General features: G+C 48.0%; 1 protein-coding gene across 12 annotated transcripts in view; it reads right to left on the bottom strand.

Annotated features, from left to right (window-relative positions):
• LOC135045354 (complement decay-accelerating factor-like) overlaps positions 1-12,429 on the bottom strand; it is a 162,322-nt gene that overhangs the window by 73,192 nt on the left and 76,701 nt on the right. The gene's annotated exons all lie outside the window — the stretch shown is intronic.

Below are 12,429 nucleotides of genomic sequence, written 5' to 3'. Positions count from 1 at the left end.
ATTGTTCATAAATAATCACAACATAAAGTGCATAGTCCAGAAAACATACGGCTCAGAAGAACAAAAATCAGAAACCATAGGCTCTGTGTCCGTTCAATTTTCAACTGAAAAACAGGTCCCTAGCCTAAGTTAGCCATGATATGGATATTCAAATCATGCCGGAAATTTATTGACAACTTGCTGTACAGGTAGTGAAATAATTTTCATAAATCCGTGGCTTCAAGATAATATATGTTGTCATCTATATTTTGTGGCAACAGTAGATGGATAATACCCTCCTCTACCTAACTTTAAGTCATGAATTAGAAACAAAAAGGATTTTTGTTACCTACCGGTAAATCCTTTTCTCGTAGTCCATAGAGGATACTGGGGTCCACATTAGTACCATGGGGTATAGACAGGTCCACTAGGAGCCTTGGGCACTTTTAGAAATCAATAGTGTGCACTGGCTCCTCCCTCTATGCCCCTCCTACCAGACTCAGTCTAGAAACTGTGCCCGAGAGGAAGGATTTAACAGAACAGTGGTGAAATTCGAACCAGCACACACAAAACAAGAGGAAAGCCATGCTAAGCAAACCTGAACAGGAACAGCAACAGCTGAACCAACAACATTACTTAACGAAGTAACAGTGCACGAAGCACTGGAAGGGCGCCCAGTATCCTCTACGGACTACGAGAAAAGGATTTAATGGTAGGTAATTAAAATCATATCTTCTCTTACATCAGGCTTTTTCAACCAGTGTGCCGTAGCACACTAGTGTGCAGAGACCAGTTGCAAGGTGTGCCGCGGAGCCAGAGCAGCTTCCTGCACCTACAGACGGAACTGTTGGCCCGGGCTCTTCTTAAAGGATCAGTCGTGCTTCAGCTGTGACCTGTGCTTTGATGACACGGCGGTGTGATATCATAGGTCACGGCCGCAGTGTCTCACCACCCAGCCAGCCCACCCGCCTGTATACACATCTTCCAGTTCCTGCCTGCATCCATAGCTTTCCTTGCCCATCCACATCCACACCTGCCCGCAGCTCAGTATTTGCAGCACTCCACTATGAACAACCCCCGCCACTGAGGAACAGGGAGGAGGACAGCTGACCGGTAGGGACTAATATTTGTTATGTTATTTCTCCTGTGGGGAACAATAGGATTTCTGGATTTATGGGGGTAACAATGTGAATAATTCATGTGGGGAGCAATAGGATTTATGTAGGGAGCAATGTAATTGTTTTTTCTGTGTAGGCCAATGTGTGTGTGGATTTTTTATTACTGTGAGGGCCAATGTGTGTTTTTTGTTGTTTTTTTTTCTGTGGGGAATGGATGGTGTGCATTGGCAATTTTTTAGTATTGTTCAGTGTGCCACAAGTAAAAAAAAGGTTGAAAATCACTGTCTTACACCCTAGAGGATACTGGGGTCCACATTAGTACCAAAGCTCCCAAACCGGGTGGGAGAGTGCGGAGGTTCCCGCAGAACTGATTGGCCTCTGAGGACCTTCAGTTTGGTCAAAGTATCGAACTTGTAAAACGTTTTTGAACCAGACCAAGTAGCTGCTCGGCAGAGCTGTAAAGCCGAGACACCCCGGGCAGCCACCCAGAAAGAACCCACCGACCTAGTAGAGTGGGCCTGTACTTTAGGAACTGGAAATCCTGCCGTAGAATAAGACTGCTGGATAGTAAGCCTGATCCAGCAAGCAATAGACTGCTTTGAAGCAGGACACCCTTTCTTGGGATCATAGAGAACAAACAGCGAGTCTGATTTTCTATGACGAGCTGTCCGCTTCACATAGATCTTCAAAGACCTCACAACATCCAAGGACTTTGGAGGTAGCAGAGGCGTCAGTAAGCACCGGAACCACAATAGGTTGGTTGATATGAAACGCAGACACCACCTTAGGAAGAAATTGCTGACGAGTTCTGAGTTCAGCTCTATCTTCATGAAAAATCAAACAGGGGCTTTTGTGAGACAACGCCCCAGTTCCGGCACAGACCTTGCTGAAGCTAAGGCCAACAGTGTAACGGTCTTCCACGTAAGAAACTTTACGTAAAAGGTTCACTCTTGTAAAGGTTCAAACCAGTCCGATTTCAGAAACTGCAACAGGAGGCACAAAGGGCGGTTGGATGTGCAGAACACCCTTCAAGAACGTCTGAACCTCAGGGAGGAAAGCCAAGTGTTTCTGGAAGAAAATGGACAAGGCCGAAATCTGGACTTTCAAGGAGCCCAAACGTAGACCCACATCCACACCTGTAGAAAAAGGAGAAAACGTCCCAGTTGAAATTCCACTGCAGGAAAATTCCTGTTTTCCCACCACGAGACATATTTTTTCCAAATACGGTGGTAAATGTTTAGACGTTACCCCCTTCCTAGTTTGGAACAGGGTTGGAATAATCTTGTTCGGAATGCATTTCCGGGCTAAAATCTGACGCTCAACTTCCATGCCGTCAAACGTAGCCGCGGTAAGTCCTGATAGACGAACGGCCCCTGTTGCAGTAGATCCTCTCGCAGAGGCAGAGGCCACGGGTCCTCCAGGAGCAACTCCAGTAGATCCGCGTACCAGGCCCTTCTCGGCCAATCTGGGGCAATGAGAATTGCTTAAACTTTTTCCCTTTTCATTCTTTTGAGAATTATTGAGATCAGTGGAAGAGGTGGGAACATCTAAACCATCTGGTAAAACCACGGAGTCACCAGAGCGTCCACCGCCATTGCTTGTGGGTTCCTCGACCTGGAACTATAGCGATTTAGCTTCTTGTTGAGACGAGAGGCCATCATGTCTATCTGTGGAATTCCCCACCGACTTGTCAAGGACTCGAACACCTGCGGGTGAAGGCCCCACTCTCCTGGGTGGAGGTCGAGTCTGCTGAGTAAGTCCGCTTCCCAGTTGTCTACTCCCAGAATGAAGATTGCAGACAGCGCCACCTCGTGACTTTCTGCCCAGACGAGAATCTGTGTTACCTCTGACATTGCAGATCTGCTCTTCGTTCCGCCCTGTCGGTTTATGTACGTTACTGCCGTCACATTGTCCAACTGAACCTGAATGGCTTGATCTTGAAGTAGATGCGATGCCTGTAGAAGTGCGTTGTAGATGGCCCTTAGTTCCAGAATGTTGATTGGAAGAATGGCTTCCTAACTTGACCATTTTCCTTGGAACTGTTCCCCTTGGGTGACTGCTCCCCAACCTCTGAGGCTTGCGTCCGTGGTTAGCAGAATCCAATTTTGAATCCTGAACCGTCGACCCTCAGTCAGGTGAGAAGTCTGGAGCCACCACAAAAGAGAAATCCTGGCTTTTGGTGACAGACGTATCTTCTGGTGCATGTGAAGATGCGATCCGGACCATCTGTCCAACAGATCCAGCTGGAATGGCCTGGCATGAAAACTTCTGTACTGCAGAGCCTTGTAAGAGGCTACCATCTTCCCCAGAAGACGAAAGCACAGATGCACAGATATCCGGCTTGGTTTTAGGACATCCCGCACCACTGACTGGATTACCAATGCCTTTTCCAAGTGAAGGAACACCTTTTATTACTCCGTTTCCAGGATCACTTCTAGGAACGGAAGGCTCTGTGTTGGGTCCAGGTGGGATTTTGGCAGGTTCAGAATCCACCCGTGATCCTGGAGAAGTTTGGTTGAAAGGGCAATGCTGTCCAACAACCTCTCCCTGGAAGGCGCTTTTATCAGCATGTTGTCCAGGCATGGTATGATGTTCACTCGCTGTTTGCGGAGAAACATCATCTCTGCCATCACCTTGGTGAAAACCCTCGGTGCCGTGAAGAGGTCAAATGGCAGGGCCTGAAACTGGTAGTGACAGTCCTGCAGTGCCAACCTTAGATATGCCTGGTGAGGCGGACAAATCGGAATGTGAAGGTACGCATCCTTGATGTCGAGAGAGACCAGGAATTCCCCCTCCTCCAGACCTGAGATCATTGCTCTCAGAGACTCCATCTTGAATTTGAACACCCTTAAGTACGGGTTCAGTGACATGAGGTTTAAAATGGGCCTTACTGAACTGTCCGGTTTCGGTACTACAAACAGGTTGGAATAATAACGTTTCGTAGGTGTAGTGGAACCGGAACAATGACCTGAGTCTGTACCAGTTTTTGAATTGCTGCCTGCAAAGTCAAACCTGCTTCTGGAGATTTGAAGAATCTGGGAGGTGGGAGTTCCTGAAACTTCAGTCTGTATTCCTGTGCAATAAGATCTTTGACCCAGGGATCTTGGCATGATGTCGCCCATATGTGACTGAAATAACGTAACCGGGCTCCCACCAGCCTGTCTTCCAGGCAGTGCGGTCCACCGTCATGCTGAAGGCTATGAGGAAGCAGATCCGGAGGTCTGTTCCTGAGAACCTGCAGCAGCGGGTTTTCTGGGTTTACTTTTACCGCCTCTGAAGGTTGTAGAAGAACACTTGGATTTTGCTTTAAATTTTGCTGTCCAAGGGCGTGGCTTGGCTGACTAACAGGGAACACGCCATTTAATAGAGCTCCGGTTTTAATAGCTTTAATACCAACTGTCAGCGGTCTGTTAGGGCGGCTACACCACCCCTGACACGGGGTAACACGTTGCCTGTGACGGAGGCTTGGTTGCAGAGCTGGGGGTCGCTCCGTGCGGCCCTGCGGTTTGCGACCTACCTCCCTATGTGATGCTGGGGACTCGGGTCACTTGTGGTCCCGTACCGGAAGTCCGCCGGAAGTCGGAGCCGGAGCTGTTCTGCCAGCGTGTTGGCCTCTGCCTGCTGGAGACCCACGCTGCCCACCGCGGTTCCGCTCCTGGTCCTCCCACAGACGTAAGGTGGCTGGACGTCCCCCTCCACTGAGCCCTGCGGCGCGTGCCCCGTCTCTTACCTCGCTGAGGCGGTGGATGGCCGGAGCTCCCCGTGATGGTCCCAAGCGCGGGTGCTGGTCTCTCCTCTGCTCCGGATCTGCTGATCCCCCTGCTGCTGTTGCCTGCTCCTGGAAGTCCGGTGGGGGCTCTTTTTCTCCTGCTTCGGGCTGCCGATTGCTGGAGCTCCCAGGGATCCCCTCCTAAGCTGTGAGTAGCTCCCTCTGTTCAGCTGATGCTGATCTTTATCTATGTGCTGCAGCCTCCACATTGTTCAACTCCATATATACTTCGGCACACATACTACTCCTAGGTGCTTTTACAGGGGATTTTCCATGACTTTTGCGGTGTATTGCTCCTCCATTTTGCATTAGCTGCATATCTTATTATTCCCACTCTCTGGAACTTTGCTCAATTACACTATCTCAGACGTCTCTCCCCGTGATCACCAACATGATGTGAGGGCTCCCGACTAGCTATGCTGTCTCACTAGCAGGGGAATGTTTCCCCCGTCGTCCTTCCAGACAATGGTGTTGTCCTTTAAAATGGTCTTTTCGCCCATCGTCTTCTGATGGCCAGAGGTAAGAAAAATCAACAGGGAAAGTCCGCCCGGTCTACACGTAGTAATACTTCCATATCGAATCTCCGGTCCTACTTATCTCTACTGCCAGTTGCTGACCCTTCTCCTGCTACGCCTGATAATTCTAACGGTCCGCCCACAATGGTCCATTCTCCCCCGTCAGGTGATCTACAAGCTCATATGTCCCAACTACGGGGTGAGATTGGAGAAATTTTGATGCACGTCCGCTCCCTTCGTTCCTTATAAACAAGGCATGCAAGCTCTTGACTGCCGCCTACAGGACTCCTTTCAGACCCAGATCTCATCGGTGCAATCTGATATAAAACATCTGGGAGCTAGAATTGTCTCTCGAGGAAGAGAAAGATTCAGTGGAGGACCAACTACTTCATCTCCGTGACATGGTCTCCCAACAGGGGTCGGATATGAGATTGATGCAGAATAAATTAGACGACCTGGACAACAGAGGCCGTCGGAATAATATTAGCATCCTCGGCTTCCCTTAAACGGTCCCTTCATCCGGCCTTATTGACGCTCTTAACAAAATTTTCAGAGAAATCCTAGGCCTGGACCCCGAAAATTCTATTGAATTCGACCGGGCCCATACAGCCCTCAGACCGAAAGGGACAGCTTATGACCGCCCAAGGGATGTCATTTGTAGACTCCACTATTTCTCACAGAAGCAGGAGATTCTTCGCAAGGTGTGTGATTTGGAGGCAGTCGACTTCAATGGAACCCAGATCCAAATTTTCCAAGACCTCTCATGGCGTACGCTCCAACAGTGGATGTTGTTGAGCCATTGACAGAAGCGATGCGCAAACGTGACCTGAAGTACAGATGGGGTTTCCCATTCTCCTTACAGATGTCCCATGCTGATAAGCTCTTCTCTCTCCAATCTCCAGCGGATTTGCCTGGCTTTTGCTCTGCTTTAGGCCTAGAAGATATTTCCCTCCCTGATTGGCAAGCTTTTGTCCTCTCTACTGTGACCCCAGTCAAAAGAGAGAGGTGGCATTAGGTCCAGAATCCTAAAAGGAAATCCAAGGATGGAGTCCCTCTCCAAACGTTGGACGCCACCTGACGGGAATATGGCCGGTGTGCTTCTCTAGGATCAGATCTCGTCAGTCTACCCTATCGGGTTTGCAGACTGACCCCCGTGAGGCTTCCCTGCTTGTTTTATTTTATGTACTGTATATTACATACCTCACGATTTGTGATCTACACTGTCAAATCTCCATGTTTTTTTCTCTTTAGCTTCACGTAGTGTTTGACAACGGCTGTATTATGTTCTCGGATATTATTACCATGTTATAGCCGTTTAGAGACAGTTTATCTTCACACATAGAGCCTTGTTATTGCGTGTTTCTTTACCGTGCTTAAAGCTCACACTCTGACCTCATTTCTTTTCTTCCTCTGTGCTTCAATGTTTAACTTTTTCACTTTTATCCTGAAAAGACCTATATTGTTATTGTTTTAATTCTATATCGACAACACCGTTTGTCTTAGTTTATCACATTATACTTTAAATGATTATCCTATAGGATGACGGGGCCGCGGCCCCCTAGTGAACCCCCAACCGCCATGGTTTTCCAGAGACAGACACACCCCTACGGTCCCTTTCTTGTCCGGATGCGGTATTCTACTGTTCAACTTACTTTGTTGTGCTGCTTACTTTCTCTTTTGTTCCCAGATGTTTTTATTTTTTCTCTTCTCTTTTCCTTGTGACCCTCCTTCTCTTCTTCCTCTCTTCACCTGATCCGAAGTGTACATTTATTGGTGTCTTTTTACTACTTCTACATATGTCTTCTACACTTAGGATACTCTCCGTAAATGCCAGGGGTCTGAATGTCCCTGAGAAGAGGGGGGGAGCTCTTTGTTCATTTCATGCTGAGAAGGCTGATATTGTCCTCGTTCAGGAGACCCACTTTCGACACTCCCCCTCTGCTTCCCAACTTAGGAACAGGTTCTTCCCTACCAAATATTATTGTAATTATTCCAAATCGAAATCTAAAGGAGTGGACATCCTTTTTGCCAAACACATACCCCTTACCAATGTTATGGTACACCGGTTGGAGGAGGGAAGATGCCTTTTACTTATATGCTCGATTTTTAACACAACTTTTATGGATTGTTAATAGCTATGCTCCCAACCAAGGCCAACCAGCCTCTCTCTAAAATATTCTGGACAGGGTTGATTCGCTCAAACAGGAGATCCAGATAGTGGGTGGGGATCTTAACTGGGCTCTCAATCACAATCTAGACAATTCCTCAAAGTCCCCGGTGGTCCCTCACCGTTTATCTAGGAGGGTGAGGCGCTTGTTCCATATTCACCAGCTGTCCGACGTCTGGCGCATACTTCACCCTTCGGATCGAGATTTTACATACTACTCGACTCCTCACCACTCCTATTCTAGGCTAGATTATATCCTGCGTAATCAGACACCGTCCCTTGGTTTGCGCTGCTTCCATTGGCCAGATGACATGGTCCGATCACGCCCTGGTTAGACTTTTCCTTTCCAAAGGACCCACTTTCTCCCAGCATCGTCCTTGGCGTTTTAACGAATCATTACAGCATGACCCATATTGTAAAGCCCAACTTGAGGATGCCATTGATATGTATATTGAATGCAATGTCTCTCCTGACGTCTCTGACTTGACAATTTGGGAGGCTCATAAATGTGTGCTATGGGGAAAATGCATCCAACTGGGCTCCTATTTAAGGAAACAACGCTTAGGCCAAATTGAGGGACTTTTACGGCGTATCGAATTACTAGAAACTTCCCATAAGGCCTCTCCCTCCTGACACCTATGTCGAGTTGGTTGCAGTCCGTTCGTCCCTAAATAAATTACTCTTGGATAAAGTAAAATTTTCCTTTCGGAAGTGTCGCAATAGGTATTACAGCTGGGGCAACAAACCGGGCAAAATGCTTGCCAGGACTTTACGTTCCCAGAGAGCGCTCTCGTTTATCCCCTGCATAAAGGACGCACAAGGCCATCTTTTCCATGATACGGATAAAACTGCAGAGACATTTTGTTTGTATTACTCCTCCCTATACAATCTCCCCTCTCCCGAATCCTATCCTGCTGCTGGAGGATATTTTTCCCCTAAACTCACGGGGGATGCCAGTGAGGACCTGGAAAAGCCCTTTACTCTCCAAGAGCTCGGTGATGCCATTAAATCCACCCCCTCTGGAAAGAGTCCTGGCCCTGATGGCTTTACCATCACTTACTATAAAGCTTTTAAAGATAAATTTACTCCTCTTCTTCTGGAAGCGTGCAACAAAGTCTCAGATACTAACCCTTTTTCTAGGCCATATCACGGTCATCCCTAAAGGTGGTAAGGATCCCTCCCTATATCCCTTCTCAATGTCGACATTAAAATCTTCGTCAAGCTTCTTGCATAGAGGTTTAAATCCCTTCTACCCTCCCTTATACACAATGACCAAGTGGGGTTTGTCCCAGGTTGAGAGGCGAAGGATAATACTTCTAAGATCATAGCTCTTATTCACCACATTTTTTCGACGGGCTCTCCAGCGATTCTACTGTCCACTGACGCAGAAAAAGCATTCAATAGAATTGACTGGGGTTTTATGTCGGGGGTGCTGAGACACATGGGACTGGGTCCGACCTGCCTACATCGCATCTTGGCCCTCTACGCCTCTCCTTCGGCTAGAATCATGATTAATGGTTACCTGTCGGGTTCGTTCAATATTAACAATGGGACTAGGCAGGGGTGCCCCCTTTCCCCTCTGCTTTTTGTCCTCTGCATGAAGGCCCTAGCCAGGGCGATTAGGCTTAACCCGAACATCTCTGGGATCAGACTGCAGGCCACCGAATATAAACTTGCCCTCTTTGCCGATGATTTACTGGCCACGATCACGAATTCTACTGTCTCCCTGCCTAATTTAGTTGACGAGTTTAAGATTTTTGGTGACCTCTCTAATTTTAAAATAAATAATTCCAAATCGGTAGCCCTGAACATTACAACCCCGCCTGCTATGGCTTCAGGACTTAAGGCTGCATTTCCCTTTGCCTGGCATAACTCCCAATTGAAATATTTAGGGATTACACTTACCAAAGATCTTTCACGTCTTTTCGATTTTAATTTTACCCCGCTACTAACTACCGTATTTGCCGGCGTATAAGACAACTGGGCGTATAAGACGACCCCCAACATTTCCACTCAAAATATAGAGTTTGTTATATACTCGCCGTATAAGACTACCCCCTCTTCTGCACACGTTCCACACACCAAATAAAACGTAAAAGAACAAAAGTTTAAAACTTGCATCATATTTCTTTCTTTTTGCTGGTGCCATGATAGGGTTGATAGGCGTTTGACGGCTGGACTTTTTCTATGCTGTATTGTACTGTAAAAACAGGATTTTGGTACTTACCGATAAATCCCTTTCTCCGATTCCACAGGGGCCACTGGAGCGTAGTTACAATGGGGATATAGTAGGCAGTAATTGGGAGCTGGCACTTTAAAATTCTCAACCTGTGGCTAGCTCCTCCCCTACTATCTCCCCTCCAAGCCAGTCTACGTAAAACTGTGCCCGATGAGAGATGGAATAAACAAACCTTAAGGTAGAGGAGGTTAATGACGCCCTGTAAACCAGGATAACCCAAACTAAACCTGGAACAGAACCTGACAAAAAACCAGGCTAGCCTGAACTCAACAAGCAGTCATATGGTGATCTGCAAACCGTTAAGCAAAAAACAAGGAGGAACAGCGCTGGGCGGGCGTCCAGTGGCCCCTGTGGAATCGGAGAAAGGGATTTATCGGTAAGTACCAAAATCCTGTTTTCTCCTTCATCCACTAGGGGCCACTGGAGCGTAGTTACAATGGGGACGTCCCAGAGCTCCCAAAAACGGGCGGGAGAGCGCTGCGAGTCCTGTAAAAACTGCTCGGCCAAATTGTGATGCAGAGGCCGCAAAAGTGTCAAACTTGTAGAATTTGACAATAGGAATGTCAGTCCGACCAAGTAGCCGCCCGACAAACTATTTATGGAGACCCCACGGGCAGCCGCCCACAAAGGTCTTACCACGCGCGTTAAGTGCGCTGAAATGGAATACGGAGGCTCCCTAGCAACCTCCAAGAAGACTGTCTGATGGTTAGATGTATCCAACGGCCCAGCGTATGTTGGGACCCCGGCTATTTAGCACGGGAGCATTGTACAGCACCAAGAAGAAAACACTTTGTCGAATAGCCGAAGACCTCTGTAGGGAGAGTCGGCGAGCCATGACAACATTCAAAGAGGACCAAAAAACACTAGTGTCAGATTTGTCGGAAAAATGGACATCCCCTCAGGAAGAAACGACCGCTGAGACCGAAACTCAGCCGGGGGAGATGCCATAGAGCACTCCCTGAAAAAGAGGCCGAACCTACGGCCGCTAGGCTAATCTCTTTTGGAAGAAAACCGAAAAAAACAGAGACCTAAAATTCAGGTCAGTGTGGTATGAAGCGCAGCGGAGCAAAACCTCCCAGAGAAACCAAAGATGACGGCTGAATGGTAACTGAAAGAAGGGGAAAACCCCTTTTATGCTTATTATGTCCGATACAGTTTTCCAAAAGTGGCAAAAGCGAGAAGAGGTAACAGACTTCTGAAATCGGGGCCCGGTAGGCCTAACCAACCTAGGGAACTACTCCCTTCTGAGGTCTCGTGAACAGTCACACGGTTACACGGAACCAGTGTAAGATTGAACAAGGAAAAGTTGTTGAAGTGGACAGTCCAGTCGAGGTAGTAGCATAGGCTCCTCTACTGACAACAGGTGTATCTGTATCTTCAAGACATCTGTGGCCCAACCAGAGCCACCGAGAGGACTAGCACGCATAATCCCCTCCTGTGTTACCGAACCGGAGGTAGAAATTAAAAAGGGAGGCCGGATAGAATAACCAGAAAACTCCCCGGAGCCCTGAGGGCCTCCTCGGCTACTGCCCGAGCTCACGCCCGAGAGTAGTAAAGGGTTAAAAAGTCAGTCAGAACGCCCTGAGGTCGATCCGAAATCTCCGCCCACAGCGGACCAGCTGACAAAACTCCGGGGAATGTTTTCTCCCCCGGGAGTCTGACCTGGTGGCTTGACCCGGAAAGAAGATTGTTGTCCCCCGCTCAGAGAGGGATGTTGTCCCCCGTTCAGAGAGGAATGTTGTCCCCCGCTCAGAGAGGAATGGAGGCGACCACTCCTTGCGTCGCAACTTGACTGAAGGAATAGAGTACCTGGTGCCGAGGAAGGAAAAATCCTCTGACGGACCAAGTTGAGAAACGTCTATGAGGAGCATAAATTGGATCTGTGTTGAACCATAAGCTCCTGGATCCTCCGGATATTCAGAAGCCACCTAATGTACAGAGTGGGAAAGCAGCAGTAGATTGTCCATTTAGGGAACCAACGTCACCTTCTGCCCTTGAAAGAGTTATTCTGTGATCTTCCTGAACTCTGTGGGAGCGGAAGAGATACCGAGAGGAAAGGACTGACAGTGAAAATGAGAATCCTGTAATGTGAATCTGAGAAAAGCCCGTCCAACTGAAATCAGTAAACAGGCATCTCTGAAGACAAGGGACACGTAAAAACTCCCTTTCTTGTTCAAAAAAAAAAAATAGCAATCACAGACTGAAAGGATTGTAAGGCCAGAATAGGTCTGGCCGAGCCAACTGGCTTCGGAACGTGAGAAGAAAACAAAGGCCTGAGAACTGTCCCGATTCAAATGATATGTGAAAAACAGGGATCAACACTCTTTGCGGTTAGAAGCATATGGAGCGCCGCCTGCAGTATGACTCTTGTCATCGTAAATCGGCCGCCCCCTGCCGAGGGACTCCTGAGATGGTTGTTCCGAAATCTAGTTTGCCCCAGCCTTCTCAGTTCTTCCCATAGGACCACCGACCTGCGCCTACCCTGGGACCCTCCAGGTGGTAGGAAAGTCTGACCTGTAGTGGGTTTATAAGGATGATGCTGAACCTCTGCTTCAGCTCTTTTTTTTTTTTTTTTTTTTTTGAGATCCCCTGGCGACTGAAATATCGCCCGTGTGGAGTCGAAAGTTTCCGAAGGGTCACGG

The sequence above is a fragment of the Pseudophryne corroboree genome, chromosome 2 (genome assembly GCF_028390025.1).
Source record: "Pseudophryne corroboree isolate aPseCor3 chromosome 2, aPseCor3.hap2, whole genome shotgun sequence".
In the NCBI taxonomy this organism is placed as follows: domain Eukaryota; kingdom Metazoa; phylum Chordata; class Amphibia; order Anura; family Myobatrachidae; genus Pseudophryne; species Pseudophryne corroboree.
This window is presented reverse-complemented; position numbering and strand designations above follow the sequence as displayed.